This window comes from Tamandua tetradactyla, chromosome 10 (assembly GCF_023851605.1).
Source record: "Tamandua tetradactyla isolate mTamTet1 chromosome 10, mTamTet1.pri, whole genome shotgun sequence".
In the NCBI taxonomy this organism is placed as follows: domain Eukaryota; kingdom Metazoa; phylum Chordata; class Mammalia; order Pilosa; family Myrmecophagidae; genus Tamandua; species Tamandua tetradactyla.
This window is the reverse complement of record NC_135336.1, coordinates 45,895,631-45,907,727: the sequence shown is the minus strand read 5'-3', so window position 1 is coordinate 45,907,727 and position 12,097 is coordinate 45,895,631. Positions and strand designations below refer to the sequence as shown.

At 38.9% G+C, this 12,097-nt stretch overlaps 1 protein-coding gene across 2 annotated transcripts in view; it reads right to left on the bottom strand.

Annotated features, from left to right (window-relative positions):
* The window catches only part of ZBTB11 (zinc finger and BTB domain containing 11), a 94,608-nt gene that overhangs the window by 50,771 nt on the left and 31,740 nt on the right, over positions 1-12,097 (bottom strand). The window contains exon 1 of one of the 2 annotated variants that reach the window (XM_077118515.1): positions 5,982-6,592. The exons of the other annotated variant lie outside the window; for it this stretch is intronic. The gene's annotated coding sequence lies outside the window, so the exon portion shown is untranslated. Of the gene's footprint in view, positions 1-5,981; positions 6,593-12,097 lie in introns of those variants that run through there. 2 annotated transcript variants of the gene reach the window in all.

Genomic DNA, 12,097 nt, shown 5'->3' with positions numbered 1-12,097 from the left:
AAGAGTGGAGGAGCTAGCAGGAAGACTTTATACACATACACATATACACACACACACACAGCATCCTTCTTGTAAGGTAGAAATAATTAATTTCAATTCTACGGAAGAGAATACAGAAGCTCTAAGCTCCAATGTCAAGTTGGCCTCCAGAAGCTATGTGATCTTCAGTATATTAATGCTGCTTATCCAGTAACATATTTCCCCATCTCTGTGGCAGAAACTTCTTCCCACAAGATTTCCAAGTAAATGTAAATGAAAAGGTTTGTTAACTAGCTAATACAATACAGCCGCATAAGGTATATTCCTGAAAAATTTTCAAGATGTCAAATTATAAGTGCCTTCTACTTTCAACCTATAGATAGTATTGAAGGAATATGTCTCAAAGTGTATCCTGTCCCATACTTGATAAAAAAGCATACACTAGACTAATAAATTCAAGAAAGTTTATTCCCATTTTAGATACATAGACATTATCATATTAGAAGTTTTGTGGTCTGCTATAAGGAAACCACTGTAACCTAAAAATTTATCAAATTTCTTTGTTTACAGAAGACTTTTTTTTTTACAGATATTAAATTAAAAATTACAGGTTAGGGTTAAATATGACTTTCATCAAAAAGCATTTACAGAAATAAATTTTTTTAAAAAAAGCATTTACATGTGCACAGATTTAGAGACCAAATTAGAGGTTATAACAAGTTTGTATCTGTACTGTAGGCATTGGGCAGGTTTAAAAAAACGGATAAAAAGGCAGAAAGGATATACAGTTTACATATAGTAATGAGTAAATGAATATGTGAGAGGGAGAAGAAATATGTTAAGAGAATATATATTTATACATTTCTAAATAGGAAATATATTTAGAGAATGAGAAGTACTACAGAAAATTTCCATATCCAAAATAAGAGTTTTTTCTAATTAATCTTGGATGTATTTCTAAATATTTTAGGATTCTACACATTTATGTATACTTCTGCATACATGAAAACTTTGATTAAAATATTAACGGCTGAGTTCAGTGGTATTAGAGGAAATACACAGAAAGCATCTGAACAAGGACAAAAAATAAGAAAAATTCCGGGCGGGGGGAAATACTTGTGTACAATAACCCATCAATTGTCTCGAAAATCTTATTTCCCTTACGTTCAAGGTGTCAGTGTCTTGATGGGCTTATCTTAAATTTAGCTTTTAAATCTAGTATACAAATTTAGAAACTTACTTTCCTCAGTTCAAGTTTCAGTTGCCCAGGCTTAACGAATTCGATTCAAGTTAACTACCAAATGTATAAATATAGTTAATTTATTACTTTAAGAGTGGAAAATTACTGCAAGAGGTTGAAATTATTTATGTGTCAGAGCAAAGTCTGAATCCACTAACCAGCTCTGTGACATGGACCTCTCTGTAGTATCATCTGTGAATGGGGTTAAGAGCATTTACAACACTTCATAAGGTACTGGTTATCAATAAAAAAAATTGATAAAGTACTTTGAATAGTGTGACACACAACTGCTACCAAAGTATCAAATAATGCTGTTCACCAACTTTTCTCTCTTGTACCAAAAACAGAAAGTCCAAATAAAATACCAAGTTATTAAAAAGTGGTAAAATCAGAAGAAAGGGAAAAAATAACTCTAATAAAACAGCTTGAGGAACAGTTTTTCACTCTAAAGCAGGTTTCTGAACTTCATCAGTATTGACATCAAGGGCTGGATGGTTCTTTGCTGTAGGAGGTTGTCCTGTTAATTGTAGGGTGTTTAAGAGCATACCTGGTTTCTATTCATATATGCCATTAGCATACTTCAATCTCCACCCACTCCCAAGTTATGACAATCAAAACTGTCTACAGACAGTCAAATATCCTCTGGGAGGCAACAATGCCCCTGGCTGAAAACTATTGCTCTGCAGATCTATTTGCCAAGTTGAACAATTTGTTCTTGTTAGTTGTTCAAGAACCCCTCTGCTCTTCTTGGTAAGTTCTGGTTACAACGACTACCTCCTGTTTAGTAGCTCTATTTTCTAGTTTCACTAATCATATTAGCCCTTCTGCTTTTGTTTTCTTTTCTTTTCCTCAAAGAGGTTACATTAACCATAGCTTTATTTTACATAAACTCAATTCTTAACAGATTTTCTAGAGATTACATCCTCACCACCATTGATAACAGCAGTATCAATTATCCCTAAGTCTAAATAAATAATTATAAATCAGTTCTTAGGGTAGAACTTCTGCAGGTAGCTAATTTAACCTATTACATGATTTTGTTAGTTTAATATTTTTCTTCCTAATTTAATCTTATCTCTTCATTTTAAACGCACGTGACTGTAGATCTGAATGAGGAAAGAGAAAGAGTATTTATTGTGAAACTCCAGTACATTGTAATCAGAATAAAATAAGGAGGTATGAAAAAAAGGATAGTATTTATTAACACATTACATTCTGAAACAAATTTGGTAGCCAATATACATAAACTTTAGGCACTGAGCCAGAGTTTTTCATTGCCCCTCTGTTTTAGTTTGCTAGCTGCTGGAATGCAATATACCAGAAATAGAATGGCTTTTAACAAGGGGAATTTAATGAGTTGCTAGTTTACAGTCCTAAGGCCGAGAAAATGCCCCAATTAAAACAAGTCTATAGAAATGTCCAATCAAAGGCATCCAGGGAAAGATACCTTGGTTCAAGAAGGCCGATGAAGTTCAGGGTCTCTCTCTCAGGTGAGAAGGCACATGGTGAACACAGTCAGGGCTTCTCTCTCAGTTGGAAGGGCACATGGCGAATACGGCGTCGTCTGCAAGCTTTCTCTCCTGGCTTCCGGTTTCATGAAGCTCCCCGGGAGGTATCTTCCCTCTTCATCTCCAAAGGTCACTGGCTGGTGGACTCTCTGCTTCATAGTGTTGCTCTCTCTGAATCTCTCATTCTCCAAAATATTTCCTCTTTTATAGGACTTCAGAAACTAATCAAGACCCACTCAAATGGGTGAAGACACGTCATCCCCTAATCCAGTTTAACAACCACTCTTGACTAAATCACATCATCCAGGGAGATGATCTCTTTACAGTTTCAAACATACAGTATTGAATAGATTATTCTACCTTTATGAAATGGGATTTATATTAAAACATGGCTTTTCTTAGGGGGCCCACTTCCTTTCAAACCAGCATACCCTCAAACAAGGGAAGTTGCTACAACCTTGCCAGAGCACTAAACAGCTTATGATGGTAGCATTCCAGAAGAAGCAGCATAATGAATTCCTAATTCCTCATACAACTTCTAGTGTGCTGGTTTTGACCAAAACTTATAAGGTCCAAGATAAACATTCTCCAATGGTTTAAGTGCATTTATCTGTTTAGAAAGGCCATTCATTTATAGTTTGTGACATTTAAAAACTGGATTAAAAATGCTTATTGATCTCTTCTAGATCATTACCAATACTTATTATAAATACCATCTAACAACTAGAATCAATCACCTTAATTATTTTTAATTACTCAGAAGCATGCTATGAAAGAGTTTTTAAAATTTCAAAGCAAAGTATTTATGAAGAAATTGACCAGTGAAAATTCTTTCTATTCCACTATTGTATTAAGAATGTGTTCCAAGAGTTAAGGGAAGAAGGTGGAATAGGATAGGTCAAGTTCATCCCTGCACCAAGGAACAGCTAGAGAAGGGATGAGAAGGTGACTGAGACAGTGATTCCAGGGTCTAGGTGACCTGGGGAGATCTTCTACACCATATAGGGAAACCGAGCTTGCAAATGCTGAAGAATTGAAACAGAGAACCAGAGACCGTAAACAGCTACTGAAAATAGCCTAGTGCACCCGTTTACAAATGGAGGGCTGGAGCCTCAGGAGTGCATAGATGGGGAGAAGGGGACTAGAAAGTAAGTCGAGCCACATCTTTTTCTATTTTAACTTTCTTATTGTATAGTAAACATACATACAAAGCAAACAAATAAAAAACCAATAGTTTTCAAAGTACTATTCAACACGTAGTTATAGGACAGATGCTGGCGTTTGTCATGGGCTACCATACAATCCTCTCAAATTTTTTCTTCTAGCTGCCCCAGAATATAGGGGGCTAGAAGGCTTAAATATTTTTTTATCACCACAATTGACTTTTCTTCTTTCTTTTTTGGTGAAAAGTAACGTATGTACAAAACACCAATAAATTTCAAAGTACAGCATCACAATTAGTTGTAGAACACATTTCAGAGTTTGACATGGGTTGCAATTCCACAATTTTAGGTTTTTGTTTCTAGCTGCTATAAGATACTGGAGACTAAAAGAGATATCAATTTAATGATTCAGCAATCACATTCATTTGTTAAATCCTATCTTCTCAGTGGAACTACACCATCACCTTTGAATCAAGCAGCATCTTGAACCTGCTACTCTCACGCACCCAGAGCCTGCAGGTTCTCCCCAAGACTCCCCCCCCCCCCACATCCCATGAACCTGAACCCCATCACCGGCCACTATACCGCACCCCTACAAGTGCTTCTGCCCCAACCCAAATGCCCCCACCCTGCCAGGCATCCCTGTCCCAAACCACCCCCACGCCCAGGCCCCTGCCACACACAAGCCTCAGCTTGACTCACCTCTCCCGCTTAAGAGTACAGTCTCTCCTTGCCCCTCCCGACACTCATGGCACCTGTCCCCAGCCCCTAGACCCTCACCTCCCCCTCCCTGCTCCCTGCAGGCAGTCACGTGTGCATCCAGGCCTCACCCGCCCCCAGCCTATACAGTCCCGCAACCCTGCCCAGCGACTCCCCCATACCCGTACCCCCACCCCCCATACCCGTACCCCCATCCCCACCCCCCGAGCTCTACCCATATGTACATCAGTGTAAGGACCTCCCAGATATGTGCACACACACATGAGCACCCAAGCCTCAGCCTCTACCTCTAGGCAAGCGCTGGCCTAAGCATCCAGGCGACACCTGCCCCCAGTCCAAGCAGACTCAACTCTAGCCAGCTGCACCTGAGCTCTGCACATGCGCACACTATGGCTCTGTCCCCTAGATCTGTGCACACCAGGACCTTACCCCACAGACCCATGCACATTCACAGCCACATCCTCCCCACCAGACGCCCATGTATGTGCACCGACCTCTTGACCCTTGCACTCCAAACACCTGCCCACACACATTCACACCCTTGTTCGACCCCCTCGTACAAGTGCCCTCTCCCATACCTGGCAGGTGCTCATGTTTGCATCTGTATTATATAGACCCCCTGCACATGTGCACACCTGCCCCAAACACTAGCCACCTGAATCACCTGCCCCTAAGGCACCTTCCACAACTCCCATAACCTGTACCCTGATCCTACACACTCACACATCCACATCCGAAGACCCCTGAATCCCTCCACCTGTACAAGGACACACCCACTCCTGTCCTCCGTTTGCCCCGACCTCTGTGTTACCCACCCCACACCCTGATACCAATGGCCCCCAGGCTCCACGTGCCCACCTACATTCTGCCTGCTCACCAGCCCCCATGCATCTGCTCAGCATCTCCACTCACCTTCTGCTGCACCCTACCTCTGTGTCCCCCACCCCGTGCCCTGCTCCTGTGCTCCAAGGCCTACCTGAGCTGCACCCCGCCCTCACAGCCCCCATGCTGCACCTTCACAAATCTGCACCCCAAAACCCAGGCTTGAAGGCACAGGTATAGCATTCCCAACCTGTACATATACCTGTACTGCAGCTTGTCACATCTCTGATGTGCCCCACATCCTACTACACACCCATCCTACAAATACAAAGCTTTAGTTTACTGAAGGAAAGTAATTTCCAAAGTAATCCTACCAAGATATTTACATGCCTCGACGGCAACAGAAGATCACTCAGCATATCACATTGAAGACAGATATAAAGGCCAGCTTAATGACCAAATTAAAACACCAGAGGAGACACAGACTATGGAACAACTAATCAAAGATGCTCACATAACTATACTAAATAAAATCAATGGGATGCTCACCCTATTTGAGATATGATTCCCAGGCATGAGGCAGCACCCGACGTCACAGGATTGAGAAAGCCTTCTTGACCAAAAAGGGGAAGAGAGAAATTAGACAAAGTTTCAGTGTCTGAGAGATTTCAGAGTCGAGATATTATTCTGGAGGTTATTCTTTGCATTAAATAGATATCCCTTTTTAGTTTATGGTGTATTGGAGTGGTTAGAGGGAAATACCTGAAACTGTTGAACAGTATTCCAGCAGCTTGATTCTTGAAGACAACTATGTAACTACATAGCTTTTACAGTGTGACCATGTGATTGTGAAAACCTTGTGACTGATGCTCCTTTTATCCAGGATATGAACAGAAGAGTAAAAATAATAATAATAATAACAAAAAATAAATAAATAATTTGGGAAGGGGAATAAGGGGTAAAAAAAAAGTTGGATAGATTGCAATACTAATGGTCAATGAGAGGGGGGAGGGATAAGGGGCATAGGATATATGGGGTTTTATTATTTTTATTTCTTTTTCTGGAGTGACGCAAATGTTCTAAAAATGATCATGGCAATGGACACACAACTATGTGATAATATTGTGAGCCACTGACTGTATACTTTGGATGGAAATTTTGGTACATGAAGAAATCTGAATAAAAATAGTTTTAAAATGAAAAAAAATCAGTAGGATGGCTAATAACATAAAGGAGATCATAAAGACACTAGAAGAGCATAAAGAGGAATTTGAAAGAATAAATAGAAAAAGCACATATCACACAGTAAACCAAATAAAAAATATACTAGAGACACACAACAGCAGATTTGAAAAGGCAGAAGAAAGAATAAGTGAACTAGAGCACAGGGCGAATGATTTTGAACAAACAAAAGAGCACATGGCAAAAAAGATGGAAAAATATGAATTGGATCTCAGGAAAATAATGGACAAAACAAACCACACAATTATAAGAATCACAGGTGTCCCAGGAGAAGAGGAGAGTAAAGGGCTAGGAAGATTAGTGGAGGATATAATGGGGGAAAACTTCCCAACCCTTTAAGAGGACATAAATATGCAAATCAAAGAAATCCAATGAACTCCAAACGGGAATAAATCCAAATAGATCTTCCCCAAGATACATACTAAACAGTCTGTCAAATGTTAAAAAGAAGCAGAAAACCTGAAAGCAGCAAGAGAAAAGCAATCTACTATATACAAGGGAAACCACATAAGACTGAGTTCAGACTACTCAACTAGCACCCTGGAGGTGAGAAGGCAGTGATATGATACATTTAAAGACCTGAAAGAGAAAGACTTATAGTCAAAAACTCTGTAACCGGTCAAATTGTCCTTCAAAACTGAGGGAGAGATTAAAATTTTCACACACAAATATGCTGAAAGAATTTGTCAACAAGAAACTGGCCCTATAAGAAATACTAAATGGAGTTCTGTCAGGCTGGGAAAAAAAAGGAGAGAAAGGTCTGGAGGAGGGCATAAACTGAAGAGTACCAGTAAGGGTAACTTAAAGGATAAAAAGAAAAAGAGGGAAAAAATATATAGCTTATAGATATGACAAATAAAATCCAAAGTGTAAGACGGTGGATTCAAAAAACACTTTTACAGTAGTAACTTCAAATGTTAACGGACTAAGCTTAGCAATTAAGATACAGATTGGCAGAATGGATTTAAAAATATAATCCACCTATATGCTGCTTAAAAGAGACTCATCTTAGAAACAAGGATACAAGTGAACTGGAAGTGAAATGATGAAAAAAGATGTTCCATGCAAGCTGTAACCAACAGGAGCAGCTACACTAACATAAGGCAAAATAGACTTTAAATGTAAAGACATCATAAGAGACAAAGAAGGACACTATATATCGATACAAGGGACAATTCACAAAGAAGAAATAACAATCATAAATGTTCATGCTCCCAATCAAGGAGCTCCAAAATATATAAGACAAACACCGGCAAAACTGAAGGAAGCAACAGAAGTTTTAATATTAATAGTAGGAGATTTCAATATACAACTCTCCCCTATAGATAGAACAACCAGATAGAGGACCAGCAAGGAAATAGAGAACTTAAACAATTTGATAAATGAATTAGACCTAACAGACATATATAATTCGATACACCCCAAAACACCAGTATATATATTGTTCTGTACTGCTCATGGAACATTCTCTAGGATAGATCATATGCTGGGGCACAAAAAAGGTCTTTATAAATTTAAGAATACTGAAATTATCCAAACCACTTTCTCTGATCACAATGGAATGAAACGGGACATCAATAACCACCAAAGAACAAGAACTTTCACAAATATATGGAGAGTAAATAACATACTCTTAAACAACCAGTGGGTCAAAGAAGAAATTGCTAGAGAAATCAGCAGCTATCTGGAGGTGAATGAAAACGAGAACACAACATATCAGAACTCATGGAATGCAGCAAAGCCTGTTCTGAAGGGAAATTTTATTGCCCTAAATGCCTATATTAAAAAAGAAGAGAGAGCAAAAAGTGAGGACCTAACTGCTCACCTAGAGGAACTTGAGAAAGAACAGCAAACTAACCCCAAAGCAAACAGGAAAAGAGAAATGAGAAAGATTAAGGCAGACTTAAATGAATGAGAGAACAAAAGAAGGAATCAATAAAACCAAAAGTTGGTTCTTTGAGAAAATCACAATAAAATCAATGGACCACTAGCAAGGGTAACAAAAAAGAGAGAGAGGATGCAAATGAACAAAATGAGAAATGAGAGGCAGGTCGTTACCACAGAACCTGAAGAAATAAAAAAGAGGATACCACGCCAACAAACTAGAAACCTTAGATGAAATGGACAAATTCCTGGAAGCAAACGAACAAGCTACACTGACTCAAGTAGGAAAAGAAGATCTCAACAAGCCAATCACAAGTAAAGAGATTCTATCAGTCATCAAAAATCTTCCTACAAAGAAAAGCCCAGGGCCAGATGGCTTCACAGGGTAAACATTCCAAAAAGAACTAACACCAACCCTAATCAAACTTTTCCAAAAAACTGAGGAAAAAGGAGCACTGCCTAGCTCATTTTATGAAGCTAACATCACTTTAATATCAAACCTGGATAAAGATGCTATCATAGGCCAATCTCCCTAATGAACATAGATGCAAAAATTTTCAACAAATACTAGCAAATCTAATCCAACAACACATTAAAAGAATTACACATCACAATAAAGTGGGATTTATACCAGGCATCCAAGGATGGTTCAGCACAAAAAAATCAATTAATATAATTCACTTAACAAAAAGGGGAAAAATCACATGATCATCTTGATTGATGCTGAAAGAGCATATGACAAAAAGATAACTTTCTCAATATCATAAAGGTCATATATGAAAAACCCACAGCCAGCATCGTATACACTGGAGAAAGACTGAAAGCTTTCCCCCTGAGATCGGGAATGAGGAAACAAGGATGCCCTCTCTAACCACTATTATTCAACATTGTACTGGAAGTTCTAGCTAGAGCAATAGGGGAGAAAAAGAAATAAAAGGCATCCAATTGGAAAGGAAGAAGAAAAACTTTCATTATTTGCAGATGACATGATATTATACTTGGAAAATCCTAAGAAATCTGTAACAAAGTTACTTGACCTAATAAACAAACTCAGCAAGGTGTCAGGATATAAAATTAATATGTGAAAATCAATAACGTTTCTATACACAAGCAATGGCTTAACTGAGGAGTCAGTTAAGGAAGAAATCTCATTTAAAATAGCAACTAAAAGAATCAAGCATTGATTTCTCATTTTTTCATTGGGTAACTTGAAGGCTTTGATTTCTTTTGAATGCTTAAATTTTAATCTGTATATATTACTTTGGCAGCCTCATCAACGTTGAGATGCACTGATTACTGTGCTTGAAAATAAGACTGAATTATACTTTGAAATTACTGAATAATTTTAATACATTATTTATCAGTTGAGAAATTTTTAGATTTTGTATTCTGCTTAGTTAAAAAAACTAGTTAAAAAGAGAGGCTAGTTTCTCTATAGTATGGACTAAGATGAGTAAAACACATGGATTAAAAATAAGCAAATAACAGGGAAAACAAATGTTAAAATAAATTTAGTAGACTGAGACCAGATCTCACACAGTCAAGAGGTGGTGTGTGATGGCTTTTCAAGAAGGGGGCCAAGATGGCAGCTTAGCGAGGTGTGGGATTTAGTTCGTCCTCCAGAGAAGCTAATAAATAGCCAGAAACAGTGCAGAACAACTGCTGGGGCCATGTCAGTGACTGAACACACAGTGTATACCAGTTTGCCAGCTGGACCAGCTGCAAGCCCCTCCAGAACCGTGAGTTCCCCAAACCACGGTGGCCCGCGTCCCACCCCAACAGGCTGCTTCCCAGAAGGGAAAGAAAAGAGAGTTTATGAGCAGAAGGCGCTGAGTGCAACCAAGCTCCAATTGTGGAATTAATTAACAAATTCTGACTACTAAATATAGGCCCCCAGCTCAGCTGAACCTCGAGTCAATGCTGAGGTTGCTGGTTTTTGCCCTGGCAGAGAGGCGGCAGGGCTGACAGAAAAAGAAAAAAAAATTGAGGTTTTTTGGATTTGAAAAGGTCTGGGCCGTGAAGGAGAGTAGGGGGCTCCTAGGACCTTGAGATACACAGAGCAACGTTCCAACTTAAGCTCTTGATTGGCAAACCTGAGGAACAGGGGTCCCTGCTATGAAATGGATTTTTCTCTTTCATTTTGGTGGCTGTGTTTTCATGACTTGACTGCTCTTTGGATACAGCCGCAAAGCTTATTGGGCTCCACTACCCCAGGCATAGGGAGAATTAAGCTAGAGTGTTTGTCTGGAGGCTGTGCCTTCCCCAGGAGATGGTTGGGGCCCAGCTCAGGTGGAATTCCTCCCTCAAGGGGTTCAGACCCCAGAGTCTAGAAGCCTGAAGCAATTAAAACCAGACTACAACCTCTCCTCCATCTCAACCATGCCCCCAGCAGGGAGAGTCTACTGAAGTTAAAGGTACCACATCACCTTATCCTGGTGGGACCTGCAAGCAGATAAGCACCACATACTGCACAGGATAGGAAAAACAGAGAGCCCAGTAGCTTCACAGGAAAGCCTTTCAATCTGCTGGGTCTCACCCTCAGGGAAAACTGACACAGGTGACTCAATAAGCTGAATTGAATGTCAAAGAACAGATAGATAATAAAGTCCTTCAGCAAGAAAATCCTAAGTAAAAAAAGTGAAAACAATCTTCAGAATAAACTAATTAAGGTAATTAAATGCCTAGACGCCAGCAAAAGAAAAAAAAAATGAATCATACCAGGAAAATTGAGATATAGCCCAGTCAAAGTTTTGAACAAACCAGTAATTCAAATGAGATACAGGAGTTGAAACAACTAATTCAGAATGTTCGAACAGACATGGAAAACCTCACCAAAAATCTTATCAGTGAAATGAGGGAGTATATGAAGAAGGCAAGATATGAACAAAAAGAAGAAATTGAAAGTCTGAAAAAATAAATCGCAAAACCTGTGGGAATGAAAGGCACAATAGGAGAGATGAAAAAAATAATGGAAACCTAAATGTCAGATTTCAAGAGGCAGAAGATAGGATTAGTGAACTGGATGATGGGACATCTAAAAAATCCAACAAGCAAAAGAATGGGAAAATATGAACAGGGACTCAGTGAATTGAATGACAACATGAAGTGCATGAATATACATGTTGTGGATGTCCCAGAAGGAGAAGAAAAAGCAAAAAGAGGAGAAAAAACAATGGAGGAAATTATCACTGAAAATTTCACAAAAATATCCTAGAAGTGCAGCATACCCTAAACAGAACAGATCCAAACAGACATACTCCAAGACACTTACTAGTCAGAGTGTCAGATGTCAAAGAGAAAGAGAGAATCTTGAAAGCAGCAAGAGAAAAGTAATCCATCACATAAAACGGAAGACTTTATAGACTACAATAAGACTATATGTAGATTTCTCAGCAGAAACTATGGAAGTGAGCAGACAGTGGTATGATGTATTAAACATACTAAAAGAGAAAAACTGCCAACCAAGAATTCAACCAGCAAAACTGTCCTTCAAAAATGAGGAGGAAATTAAAACATTTTCAGACAAACTATCACTGAAA